The sequence below is a fragment of the Urocampus carinirostris genome, chromosome 15, assembly GCF_059441175.1.
Source record: "Urocampus carinirostris isolate Australia breed hairy pipefish chromosome 15, RoL_Ucar_1.0, whole genome shotgun sequence".
In the NCBI taxonomy this organism is placed as follows: Eukaryota; Metazoa; Chordata; class Actinopteri; order Syngnathiformes; family Syngnathidae; genus Urocampus; species Urocampus carinirostris.
The window spans coordinates 2,609,473-2,624,164 of NC_142363.1; the positions used below are offsets into that span (position 1 = coordinate 2,609,473).

At 42.2% G+C, this 14,692-nt stretch overlaps 3 pseudogenes; 2 read left to right on the forward strand and 1 right to left on the reverse strand.

Moving 5' to 3' along the window:
* Positions 1-3,240: 3,240 nt before the first annotated feature.
* Positions 3,241-3,389, reverse strand: LOC148351327 (U2 spliceosomal RNA; annotated as a pseudogene).
* A 6,845-nt stretch (positions 3,390-10,234) lies between these two features.
* On the forward strand, positions 10,235-10,469 carry LOC148351328 (U2 spliceosomal RNA; annotated as a pseudogene).
* A 340-nt stretch (positions 10,470-10,809) lies between these two features.
* On the forward strand, positions 10,810-10,959 carry LOC148351329 (U2 spliceosomal RNA; annotated as a pseudogene).
* Positions 10,960-14,692: the final 3,733 nt, after the last annotated feature.

The following is a 14,692-nucleotide window of genomic DNA, read 5'->3' on the forward strand; positions in this document are numbered from 1 at the left end:
GTAGTAGTCTTCGACCAATCTGGTTATTTCACTACTTTCCTTTGTTATTTGCCTGTTTTCGTTTTGAAGTTTAAAAATCCCCTCATTTTTGCCCATAATTTTTTTTAAAAAGTAGCGTGTACATTTTTCCCCTTCTTCTATTTCTCTTTCTCTGCTTCTTAGTATGATGCCTTTGCTCTTTATTTCCGCCAAAGCGTTTAGTTCTTGTTTGGTCTCTTTGATTTCATCATTAAAGTCCATCCCCTTTTCTGTTAGGATGAAATAGCGTTGGAGTCTTCTTTGTAGTCCCGACATGCGTTTCATCTCTTTGAGTTTCTTGTTTTTCCCTGCATTTTTAAAAAAGGTCTGTGTTCGTTTCTTTGTCATTTCCCACCAATGTGCTCGTGAATCATACGAGTCTTGAAGGGTCTGCCAGTCTTTGTACAGCTCCCTGTATTGTGCGGCTAGAGCCTCATCCTCCAGCAGGGAGCAGTTTAACTTCCACAAACCCTTCCCAACAGTCATACCTGAAGGAAATGAGAAAGAGCAGGACAGTAGCAAGTGATCCGAAAAAAAAACTGGAATTAATCTTGCATCACTCTGTGCTAAACCCCTCGTAAATATGTAGTCTATTCGAGAGGCTCTGGCATTGTCACTACTGAACCAGGTGAAGCCCTCCTCTCCTGGATGTATGGATTTGAAACAGTCCACCAGTTTAAATGTCCGGCACATGTCTTGTAATAAAGTTGATGTTTTATCTACTTTAAACTCCTCATCATTCCTCTTTCTATCCTTCCTACTTAGGATGCAATTAAAATCTCCTCCCACGATTAGTGGTTGATGGCCTAGCATATGCGACTGGATGTCCTCTAAAAGTTCGTACCTGAGTTGTCTGTCGGCATGGCCGTATATGTTAATGAGGTTAAAATCATTCCCTATATAAGAAAGTCTTGCTAAGATTGCGCGTCCGTCTCTCATCACAGTACTCCCCTTTATGATGAGTTGAGGGTTGTTTATTAAAATGGCTACCCCATCGTTACGGTTTTCATTCGAGCCACTCCATAATGACGGATATGGCCAAATCTCTTCCCACTGTTTATAATTTTTTAGAAAGGGGATGCAGCATTCCTGTAGTAAAAACACATCCGTTCTGATAGTTTTTAAGAACGATAAAACACTGTGAGCCTTAACCTTTGATCTCACACTTCTCACATTGATAGTAGAGAATGTAATGTTCATAATTGTTGTAAAAGTATTTAAACTAGTTAGACAAAACTGGGGGATCTGAGTCCATTCTTTGGTGATCATCGAGATCATCGAGAGTGTCACCTGTGTCAGACACATCACTTAAGAGTAGTACCTCATTTTGAGACTCACCGGGGAAAACTCTGGGACCCTCTGACTCTCTGTCTGTGGTTCCAGGTCTTCCCCTTTTTTCTGGGTTAGGGGGTGAGCCAGAGGACCTATCAAGGGGTCTCTTACTTCCTTGCCCACTAAGGGTCAGATTTTTTCCCTCCCCGACTTCCTCCGTCTCAACTTCATACAGTTCCCTTGTGGGCTTATTTACCAGCAATCGGCTTTCTTCTAAATCTCTTATCTTTGTTTCTGGTTTTTTCACCACTCCCAATTTTGTCTTACTTTTACTCCTCTTTCCAGTGCCCGTATGGGTTTTTGGAGAGTCATTCGCCTTTTCGATTTGTTTGTCTTCTCCAAATCCCGGCAATGGCGTAGCAAACAAATTTGCTAATTTGAACTCTCTTCCAGGCTCTTCCTGATTAATATGTGTTTTCGGAGTGGCAGTTGCTTTTTCTATTCGTTTGTCATGTCCAAATTCAGGTATTTTATGAGAAATTGAATTAGAATTTCCAGGTTCTTCCTGTTTCAATTTTGATTCTCTGGTCTCTGCTCCAGGGGTTTTGGTAGGTACATCTGTTTTTTCAATTTGTTTGTCTTGTCCAATTTCTTTGTGCATTTCTTGATCAATTTTATTGGGTATTTCCATAACTTTATTCATTTCCTGTTCATCTTCATTGGGTATTTCTATAACTTCATTAATTTCTTGTTCATTTTCATTTTGTATTTCCATGACTTTATTAATTTCATTGTCTTTGTTATCTTTATTTACTTCATTGTCTTTGTGACATTTATTCATTTCATTATCTATGTTGTCTGACATCATTTCATTGTTTTTGTTGTCTTTGTTAACTGCCTTCCTAGCTTTCAATTTGTTAGCAAACGAATTCGGGCAGTTTCTAAAGAGGTGATTCGTTTCTCCACAGAGATTGCATTTTCTGCTATTGCTACATTCCTCAAAGGAATGTCCAATTGTTCTGCACTTTCCACAAAAAATTCGATCACATACCTCAGCCAGATGCCCATGCTCACCACATTTGCGACAGAGTTTCGGTTGCCCTTGATAGTGGATAAAGCCACGGTTTTCCCCCAGGAATATAGTCGACGGAATTTGTTTCAGTCCCTGAAAGCCCTGAGGATCTTGCCGTAGTTGGACTGGTACCCTCCAGGCACCATTCCAATAGCCTTTCTCACACCTCACCTTCATAGCCTGGCCTTTTACTGAGCAGTATCTACTCAACCAATAACAGACGTCATCAGCACTGATCATTTCACTAAACATTCTAACAACGACAATCTTGTTAGTATTATCAGTCAGCTTCTCCACTGTAAATCCTGAAAACTGGGACTTCACTCCCTCAAAGCGATTCCAAAACTCTTGATAAAGAGCTGCCGTTTCAAAACTCACATCAAAGCCTTTGCCAGAAGTCATTTTTATGACAGCATGTACCTCCTCCTTTTTAAACTTCAGAATCTTTTCAACAAACTTGTTAATAAAATCCGTCCTTGACATTCCCTCCGAAATTGCCACAACATCTTTGAGCAAGAATCTCACACAGTTACGTCTCCGCCCGCCGGTATAATGCCCGGCCATGGCAGGACTCGGCTGCTTTACTTCTAACTATGTTAAAATGGTTAGAATTGTAAAATTAATAATTAACAATACTCTTAAAACCGACGCCAATGACAGTATTAACGCATAGAACGAGCAGTGCTAACCTGATGTGTCCACCATCAACCGGGGGGGTTTTGGGGTTTTTAAGGGTTATTGTTCTATCTTCGTTATTCATTATTCATTATCCGTTATCGGTCAGTTCATAATACGCTACAAAGCCTAGGAGCCGGGACACTTACTCTCAGCCAAAAGGCCAAGCTAAGGTCCTAGCCCTAAAGCCTTGCTGCGATCATTGCGAATGCACCGTTCCCGGAGGTACTGCAATACCGGGCCGATGCGTGAAGTGGACAGAGCAAGCTCTTATTCCATCTCCGAAATGCAAAAATCAAAGATCATTTTTTTGGTTTGAACAAATTTATTGACACTAAAAACAGAAAACAATCATGACAATCTCAACAGCAATTAAGCACATTCACAATATTATATTCCAATATTACGTTTTTAACAGCAAACACAAAGTGAGGTTTGAACAAACCTTCTCGAAAATCAAATATATTCACAATTTCATTATATAACATCTTTGTTAGTGTCAATAGATCCGTCCAGGCCAAAGTCGATTGTCCTCGGTCTGAACAAATCCACCGACACCAACAGCAGCAAAACACAGCCATCAAGCATATTCACATTTTTTTTATATTTGACAATATGACGTGACGATATGACGTTTTAACATTTTTTCCTGACATTTTCAACATCAATTAAACAATTTCAGAGTTATTTTCTTTTAACAGTAGTTAACCAGCGTGTAAAAGGCAATACTATTGTGCAAGGGCATAGCTCTGCCATCCCACCCTCCCAAGCAGCATTCTTCCAGTCCTCTGTGTGGGTCCTTTCCATTCTGCGTGGGTCCTCTCCCTTCTGGGTTCCACAACCCAGGCCGTTGCTGCCGGGACTCCCACAGTGTAGCTCCGGCTCCCCCCTCCGGGTGGGTACAGACGAGTCTTCTTTATGGCTGCGTCCTAGGCCCGCCGCTCGCAGATTGTATGGTATCTGCAGCCATTTGGAGCACAGCCACGGGGGGGATCTGCCTGCACCTCCATACCAGCAGGTTTCTGGAGGTCCAGATGGCGTCCTTGATGGCGGCGAGAGTGAGCCAGTCCCTGGCAAAGTCGTTCCGATGCCTCCTCGACCGACTCACCCCGTAAAGCACGTACTGTGCATCAGGGACCTCTCCTGCTGGCAAGTCCGGGAACTTTCCTAGTTGTTCGGCCATTGTCCACAAGACCTTGGCAGCGCTGCACTCACAAAAAAGGTGCCTCACCGACTCCTGGGCGCCACAGCCAGGTCGAGGGCACGTCGAAGTCGCTGACATTCCTCGGTGGTGCATTACAGCTCTGACTGGGAGAACTTCATGAGCCACCATCCATGACAAGTCTCGTAGTCTGTTTGGGAGGGCAGGATGATTGACGTTGCTCCAAACCGTTGTGGATTCGCCAAACGCAAGCCCCCGCACAGGGCTTACTGTAGCTCGCTCTTGCACAATAGCAATAAGGGCCTTGTGGTTTTGTAAAGTGTGACATTCTTGTGTTTCCAAATCAAACTTCTTCAAAAAAGCCAGAATAAAGAGATGTGTTGGTGGCAAGTTAAACGAAACTGGAATCAAACGATTGTCTGGTACAAGCTTTAGCTTCCGCAAATATGAGCCCATCCAAAAACGGGTCATTGCTTGACTTTTCGGGTTGTTGGGTGGGCCCACAGCGTTTTGGAAGTGGAGAGAGACATATTTGCTTCCCAGGAAAAGCTGGAGGTCAGGCACTCCTTTCCCCCCTTTTTCCTTTTTCTTTTTCATTGTATCTCTTTTTATCCTTTCCCACTTTGAGCCCCAGACAAAGCGAAAGATGGCTCGGTCCATTTGTAACAGCACGTTTCTTTTAGGCATAAAAATTAAACTGATTGACAAAAGCATTGGGAGGATGATCGCTTTGATGATTAGGACCTTCCCCTCTATTGTCAGTTTTCTTAGTGACCAAAAAACAAGTTTTTGCTTAACTTTCCTTGTCACGTCATCCCAGTTGGTCTCGCCTCCTCCATCCGCATTGAATTTTATCCCTAGGATTTTCTGGTCTGTCTTTAACACCGTCAGCGGGCGCCCTGCCTTTTCTGTCTCTTTCCACATTCCATAAAACTTCACTTGTGATTTTTCTCTATTTAGCCTTGACCCAGACGCCCTCCCAAACAGGTCAGTCAAGTCAAGGGCTCTTTCAACAGATGCGCGGTCAGTACACAAAATATTAAAATCATCCATGTACAAAACACACTTGGTAATTTGTCCCCCACTTCCTGGGATATTGATGCCTTCGACAAATCTATCTTTTCTTAACATTTGTGCCAAAGGTTCAATGCAAAGAACATAGAGAAGGGGAGACATAGGGCAACCTTGACGTACACCGCAGTTGATCTCGATTGCTTCCGATAAATTCCCGTTAATCATGAATTTGCTGTAGATGTCTCGGTATAGCAGTCCTACCCAATTGATGTATTTTTGGGGAAAACCACATTTTTGCAATACCCTGAAGAGGTATTGGTGCGAGACTCGATCAAAGGCTTTTTCAAAGTCTAGGTTTAGGACCGCTAGTCGCATGTTTCTGTCTCTTGCATAACAAATGGTGTCACGGATCAGCATTAGACTGTCGCTGATCTTCCTTCCCACAATGGCACAGGTTTGGTCTGGATCAACCAAGTCTCCCAAGACAACAGACATTCGTGTTGCTAGAAGCTTGCTGAAAATTTTACAGTCCACGTTTAAAAGCGTTATGGGTCGCCAGTTTTTTAAGTCAATTTTGTCTCCTTTTTTGTGCAATAGAGTAACTATCCCGATTCTGAAACTGTCTGGCATATGGTCTCGACTGGAAAATTCGTTAAAAACAGTTAACAGATCTGGTGCTAAAATATCCCAAAAAGTCCGGTAAAATTCGAGGTTGAGTCCGTCCTCCCCGGGTGATTTGCCTTTTTTCATAGTCTTTATGCAATCATTCAGTTGGTCTTGGGTAAAGTCCGATGTTAAAAAGGGGTCTTGACGCACTGATCTTGAAATATGATCTAATACAGGCCCCATTTCATTCTCATATGTTTCTTTCTTTTCAAATAATTTTTTGTAGTAGTCTTCGACCAATCTGGTTATTTCACTACTTTCCTTTGTTATTTGCCCGTTTTCGTTTTGAAGTTTAAAAATCCCCTCATTTTTGCCCATAATATTTTTTAAAAAGTAGCGTGTACATTTTTCCCCTTCTTCTATTTCTCTTTCTCTGCTTCTTATTATGATGCCTTTGCTCTTTATTTCCGCCAAAGCGTTTAGTTCTTGTTTGATCTCTTTGATTTCATCATTAAAGTCCATCCCCTTTTCTGTTAGGATGAAATAGCGTTGGAGTCTTCTTTGTAGTCCCGACATGCGTTTCATCTCTTTGAGTTTCTTGTTTTTCCCTGCATTTTTAAAAAAGGTCTGTGTTCGTTTCTTTGTCATTTCCCACCATTGTGCTCGTGAATCATACGAGTCTTGAAGGGTCTGCCAGTCTTTGTACAGCTCCCTGTATTGTGCGGCTAGAGCCTCATCCTCCAGCAGGGAGCAGTTTAACTTCCACAAACCCTTCCCAACAGTCATACCTGAAGGAAATGAGAAAGAGCAGGACAGTAGCAAGTGATCCGAAAAAAAAACTGGAATTAATCTTGCATCACTCTGTGCTAAACCCCTCGTAAATATGTAGTCTATTCGAGAGGCTCTGGCATTGTCACTACTGAACCAGGTGAAGCCCTCCTCTCCTGGATGTATGGATTTGAAACAGTCCACCAGTTTAAATGTCCGGCACATGTCTTGTAATAAAGTTGATGTTTTATCTACTTTAAACTCCTCATCATTCCTCTTTCTATCCTTCCTACTTAGGATGCAATTAAAATCTCCTCCCACGATTAGTGGTTGATGGCCTAGCATATGCGACTGGATGTCCTCTAAAAGTTCGTACCTGAGTTGTCTGTCGGCATGGCCGTATATGTTAATGAGGTTAAAATCATTCCCTATATAAGAAAGTCTTGCTAAGATTGCGCGTCCGTCTCTCATCACAGTACTCCCCTTTATGATGAGTTGAGGGTTGTTTATTAAAATGGCTACCCCATCGTTACGGTTTTCATTCGAGCCACTCCATAATGACGGATATGGCCAAATCTCTTCCCACTGTTTATAATTTTTTAGAAAGGGGATGCAGCATTCCTGTAGTAAAAACACATCCGTTCTGATAGTTTTTAAGAACGATAAAACACTGTGAGCCTTAACCTTTGATCTCACACTTCTCACATTGATAGTAGAGAATGTAATGTTCATAATTGTTGTTAAAGTATTTAAACTAGTTAGACAAAACCGGGGGATCTGAGTCCATTCTTTGGTGATCATCGAGATCATCGAGAGTGTCACCTGTGTCAGACACATCACTTAAGAGTAGTACCTCATTTTGAGACTCACCGGGGAAAACTCTGGGACCCTCTGACTCTCTGTCTGTGGTTCCAGGTCTTCCCCTTTTTTCTGGGTTAGGGGGTGAGCCAGAGGACCTATCAAAGGGTCTCTTACTTCCTTGCCCACTAAGGGTCAGATTTTTTCCCTCCCCGACTTCCTCCGTCTCAACTTCACACAGTTCCCTTGTGGGCTTATTCACCGGCAATCGGCTTTCTTCTAAATCTCTTATCTTTGTTTCTGGTTTTTTCACCACTCCCAATTTTGTCTTACTTTTACTCCTCTTTCCAGTGCCCGTATGGGTTTTTGGAGAGTCATTCGCCTTTTCGATTTGTTTGACTTCTCCAAATCCCGGCAATGGCATAGCAAACAAATTTGCTAATTTGAACTCTCTTCCAGGCCCTTCCTGATTAATATGTGTTTTCGGAGTGGCAGTTTCTTTTTCTATTCGTTTGTCATGTCCAAATTCAGGTATTTTACGAGAAATCGAATCAGAAGTTCCAGGTTCTTCCTGTTTCAATTTTGATTCTCTGGTCTCTGCTCCAGGGGTTTTGGTAGGTACATCTGTTTTTTCAATTTGTTTGTCTTGTCCAATTTCTTTGTGCATTTCTTGATCAATTTCATTGGGTATTTCCATAACTTTATTCATTTCCTGTTCATCTTCATTGAGTATTTCTATAACTTCATTAATTTCTTGTTCATTTTCATTTTGTATTTCCATGACTTTATTAATTTCATTGTCTTTGTTATCTTTATTCACTTCATTGTCTTTGTGACATTTATTCATTTCATTATCTATGTTGTCTGACATCATTTCATTGTCTTTGTTGTCTTTGTTAACTGCCTTCCTAGCTTTCAATTTGTTAGCAAACGAATTCGGGCAGTTTCTAAAGAGGTGATTCGTTTCTCCACAGAGATTGCATTTTCTGCTATTGCTACATTCCTCAAAGGAATGTCCAATTGTTCTGCACTTTCCACAAAAAATTCGATCACATACCTCAGCCAGATGCCCATGCTCACCACATTTGCGACAGAGTTTCGGTTGCCCTTGATAGTGGATAAAGCCACGGTTTTCCCCCAGGAATATAGTCGACGGAATTTGTTTCATTCCCTGAAAGCCCTGAGGATCTTGCCGTAGTTGGACTGGTACCCTCCAGGCACCATTCCAATAGCCTTTCTCACACCTCACCTTCATAGCCTGGCCTTTTACTGAGCAGTATCTACTCAACCAATAACAGACGTCATCAGCACTGATCATTTCACTAAACATTCTAACAACGACAATCTTGTTAGTATTATCAGTCAGCTTCTCCACTGTAAATCCTGAAAACTGGGACCTCACTCCCTCAAAGCGATTCCAAAACTCTTGATAAAGAGCTGCCGTTTCAAAACTCACATCAAAGCCTTTGCCAGAAGTCATTTTTATGACAGCATGTACCTCCTCCTTTTTAAACTTCAGAATCTTTTCAACAAACTTGTTAATAAAATCCGTCCTTGACATGCCCTCCGAAATTGCCACAACATCTTTGAGCAAGAATCTCACGCAGTTACGTCTCCGCCCGCCGGTATAATGCCCGGCCATGGCAGGACTCGGCTGCTTTACTTCTAACTATGTTAAAATGGTTAGAATTCTAAAATTAATAATTAACAATACTCTTAAAACCGACGCCAATGACAGTATAAACGCATAGAACGAGCAGTGCTAACCTGATGCGTAATCGCGCCTCGGATAAACCTCATAGGCTGCCGTTTCGTCAGGCTACGATTATGCCATTTTTTGGTTTGAACAAATTTATTGACACTAAAAACAGAAAAACAATCATGACAATCTCAACAGCAATTAAGCACATTCACAATATTATATTCCAATATTACGTTTTTAACAGCAAACACAAAGTGAGGTTTGAACAAACCTTCTCGAAAATCAAACATATTCACAATTTCATTATATAACATCTTTGTTAGTGTCAATAGATCCGTCCAGGCCAAAGTCGATTGTCCTCGGTCTGAACAAATCCACTGACACCAACAGCAGCAAAACACAGCCATCAAGCATATTCACATTTTTTTTTTATATTTGACAATATGACGTGACGATATGACTTTTTATCATTTTTTTCCTGACATTTTCAACATTAATTAAACAATTTCAGAGTTATTTTCTTTTAACAGTAGTTAACCACTTTGTGTTTGCTGTTAAAAACGTAATATTGGAATATAATATTGTGAATGTGCTTAATTGCTGTTGAGATTGTCATGATTGTTTTCTGTTTTTAGTGTCAATAAATTTGTTCAAACCAAAAAAAGTGTTGGATAACTGCAGAAAATCACGGTTCAGCTATCTGTGATGTTGAGCTTGCTCTGTCCACTCCACGCATCGGCCCGGTATTGCAGTACCTCCGGGAACGGTGCATTCGCAATGATCGCAGCAAGGCTTTAGGGCTAGGACCTTAGCTTGGCCTTTTGGCTGAGAGTAAGTGTCCCGGCTCCTAGGCTTTGTAGCGTATTATGAACTGACCGATAACGGATAATGGATAATGAATAACGAAGATAGATCAATAACCCTTAAAAACCCCAAAACCCCAGTAAGTGTCCCGGCTCCTAGGCTTTGTAGCGTATTATGAACTGACCGATAACGGATAATGGATAATGAATAACGAAGATAGAACAATAACCCTTAAAAACCCCAAAACCCCCCTCACTGTGTCCACTCCACGCATCGGCCCGGTATTGCAGTACCTCCGGGAACGGTGCATTCGCAATGATCGCAACAAGGCTATAGGGCTAGGACCTTAGCTTAGCCTTTTGGCTGAGAGTAAGTGTCCCGGCTCCTAGGCTTTGTAGCGTATAATGAACTGACCGATAACGGATAATGGATAATGAATAACGAAGATAGATCAATAACCCTTAAAACCCCCCCCCCCTCACTGTGTACTTTATTTTCGGAGATGGAATATGAGCTTGCTCTGTCCACTCCACGCATCGGCCCGGTATTGCAGTACCTCCGGGAACGGTGATCGCAGCAAGGCTTTAGGGCTAGGACCTTAGCTTGGCCTTTTGGCTGAGAGTAAGTGTCCCGGCTCCTAGGCTTTGTAGCGTATTATGAACTGACCGATAACGGATAATGGATAATGAATAACGAAGATAGATCAATAACCCTTAAAAACCCCAAAAACCCCAATCGCAGCAAGGCTTTAGGGCTAGGACCTTAGCTTGGCCTTTTGGCTGAGAATAAGTGTCCCGGCTCCTAGGCTTTGAAGCGTATTATGAACTGACCGATAACGGATAATGGATAATGAATAACGAAGATAGATCAATAACCCTTAAACCCCCCCCCCCCCCCCCCCCCCGGTATACCAGATCGGTCCTTAGCTTGGCCTTAGCTTGGCCCTAGATACTGGGTCCTTAGCTTGGCCTATTGATTTTTGCATTCCGGAGATGGAATAAGAGCTTGCTCTGTCCACTCCACGCATCGGCCCGGTATTGCAGTACCTCCGTGAACGGTGCATTCGCAATGATCGCAACAAGGCTTTAGGGCTAGGACATCAGCTTAGCCTTTTGGCTGAGAGTAAGTGTCCCGGCTCCTAGGCTTTGTAGCATATAATTAACTGACCGATAACGGATAATGGATAATGAATAACGAAGATAGATCAATAACCCTTAATCCCCCCCCCCCCCCCCCCCCCCCCCCCCCGATTGCCTCCTCATGAATGTCGCCATCAAGGGCGTCTTCCTCATATTTGAAACGAATCACCGTACCCTGTCATACGGACAATTCGATCATCATCATTCATCATTTTTATTTGTATAGCCCTCAAAGGGCTTCACAGATTATTACACTATATTACACAGACCATTTTTCTGCCGACGACAAGAGTAGGTTATTCATATGCTATGGAGTAGAAGTGAGTTTTAAGTTTAGATTTAAACATTTTCACTGAGGTTGCAGATCGGATCTCCGGGGGAAGAGCATTCCACAGCACCGGTGCCCGGATGGAGAACGCTCTCGAACCAGCAGAACACTTCTTTGCTCTTGGGATCACCAGAAGACTGGCACTCTCAGATCGTAGGCTTCGGACCGGGACATAGGGGCAAATCAGATCTGAAAGATAAGAGGGAGCAAGTCCATGTATGATTTTGTATAATACTAAGAGAACCTTGAAATCACATCTAAGGCTAACTGGGAGCCAATGCAGGTTAGCCAAAATCGGTGTTATGTGATCATACTTTTTTGTCCTAGTTAAAAGCCTCGCTGCGGCATTTTGTACCAGCTGAAGAGACTTGATTCTAGACTTCAGGAGACCAGAGAGTAGTGCATTACAGTAATCGAGACGGGAGGTAACAAATGCATGAATTATAATTAACTAACATTTCGGTCTTTTCAGAGTTAAGACGCAAGAAATTGAGTGACATCCACTCTTTTATCTCAATGAGGCAGGCCTCCAAATTTCCACAGTTTAGTGTGGGAGATTCCCCCAACGGAAGATATAGTTGAGTGTCGTCTGCGTAGCAGTGGAAGCTGATATTGTACTTGCGAATAATATCACCTAATAGAATCATGTAAATGCTGAAAAGAAGGGGGCCAAGCACTGAACCCTGTGGAACACCGCAGGTAACATTAAAGGGCTCAGATGTCATTTCACCATATTTAACACAGTGCGTCCTATCTGAGAGGTAGGATCTGAACCACGAGAGGACGGTTCCTGAGAGACTAATCCATTTTTCCAACCGTTCTAGTAGGAAATTGTGGTGCACTGTGTCAAAAGCAGCACTAAGATCCAGCAGCAGCAAAAGTGATGAAGCGCCAGAATCCATTGCCAGTAGGAGAGCATTTGTTACCTTGATCAGAGCTGTCTCAGTAGAGTGGTTAGCCCTGAATCCTGATTGCATGGATTCAAAAAGGTTATTCTCGGATATGAAATCATTCAGCTGCTGTGCCATTACTTTTTCAAGTACTTTAGAGAGGAAAGGTAGGTTTGACACAGATCTATAATTACTTAAGATTTGACGCAGTCTACCTTGGCGCACAATGCCATCGGTCTAAATTTTACTTTTTGCACTCGAGTGCCGCTGGTGGTCGTTAAAAAAATTACATAGATTGTCCGCTTCACTGAATAAGCCGCAGGGCTGGACATTTGGGAAAAAAGTAGCGGCTTATAGTCCGGAGTTTACGATAATTAAAGACAGAGGGAGATGGGCTAAACCAGCAGTCGGGAACCTTTAGACCCAAAGAGCCATATTGTATTATTATTATTATTGTTATTATTATTGAGAGAGCCACACCATATATCTTAAAACAAAATTTAAGAAAACAAATTGCCAATAATGCTCTCCAGACAAAAGCTAATACTCCAACGCATTTTATTCCGCTGTGTTATAATTGATTGTTTCATACAATTTATGAAATAACTGTAATGCCAGAGTCTGTATTCCATGTCAGTATAAATATACCAAATAAAATTTGTCTCGCTCCCCGCAGTTACTTAAGAGTGTTAAGGCTCAGTTTAACTGTCATTTTTTTCCTAAGTAATGGTTTCAAAACAAGTTGCAATATTTTTTGTAAACATTTCACAAATTACTGCAAACGAGGATACCAATGTATTTTCAGTATATCACAAAAGTGAGTACAACCATCACATTTCCTACCTTGTGACTGGATACTCTCACTCGGTCTCATGTATGACTAGGGAGCAGGTGTGTTAAATTTGAAGTACACTATGTCATACTCATCTCATTAGCTGCACCGCTTATCCTCAGTAGGGTCGCGGGGGTGCTGGAGCCCATCCCAGCAATCATCGGGCAGTGGGCAGAGGACACCCTGAACTGGTTGCCAGCCAGTCGCAGGGCACACAGGGACAGACAACTCGCTCGCTCATTCACACCTAGGGACAATTTGGACCGACCAATCCACCTGAAATGCATGTCTTTGGAATGTGGGAGGAAACCGGGGTGCCCGGAGGAAACCCACGCAAGCACGGGAAGAACATACAAACTCCGGACAGTCAGTCCGGTAGCTGGATTTGAACCCACACAGGAGGTTCCTAAGACCTTAGAACTGTGCCGCACACACGCTAACCACTGCGTCGCCGTGCTGCCCACTATGTCATACTAGTCACCAAAAATCCCGATATGGCACACCATGGCAAGGAACTTCCCGGTGACCAAAAAAAATGAATTCTGGCACTACATAAGGCTGTCCAAGGCTACAAGATGATTGCCATTACCCTAAAGTTTAACTGCAATACAGTGGCCAAGATCCTCCAGCGTTTTAAAAAATCAAGATGCACTCACAACAGGGCTTGTCTTGGATGTCCAAAGAAGCTGAGTGAACGTGCACAACGTTACATCCAAATGCTATCTAAGAAAGATAGGGACATAAGTGCTGTCAGCATTGCTGCAGAGATTGAAGAGGTGGGGAGTTAGCCTGGAAGTACTCAAACCATACACCTCGGGAACTTTCACTTTAGGGTGTACTCCCTTTTTTGCAAAGGGGTTTCGTTATTGACAGCTACATTTTGAGTTTTTTTGGGTGTTAAAAGAAACTTACATTGCCATAATACTTTTACACATTTCATTGTGTCTAACTGATGTTTCTTCAGTGTTGCACTAAACACTATAATGAAATCCCTGCAGAAATGTGAGGGGTGTACTCACTTTTGTGACATACTGTATCTTCATTGCGCGCATTTTGTCCTGTGTATAGCTCCGCCCATTTCTTCCACTCTCCCAATTAAATTATTCTAGGTGTTTTGCTCAAACTTCGGTGTAAAACGTTTGTTTGGGGTTTGTTCTGTGAGTTTATATCATAAAGTTTCTCAATAGTTACCCTAAATTATTTGATGAGCTTCCATATAATGCAGTATTTAGTCAGCCGAAACAGGGTCTGCTGGTGTGACACCCAGACAGTAAACTAGTTTAAAATTGTGTCATATATATATACTGGACCAAACATTTTAGGTATCAAAATTCTCTGGGGCTTCACATGGATAATTATCAGCTTAATTTTAAAGGAATAGATAAGAATTTCACAAGACCTATTTTAGTCATATGAACTAATGGAAAGAGCCATATATGGATCTCAAGCCATAGGTTCCCAACTCCTGGTCCAAATACCCTGAAGTTACATTTCCGTGTGTCATTATGCAAAAAGCCCTTGAAAGTGACACTGAGTACTTTTGGCAATCCAGATAATCTGCAAGTGGGTAAACAAAATGTTCGCACTCACTTAACACAGCTATGTTGGAATT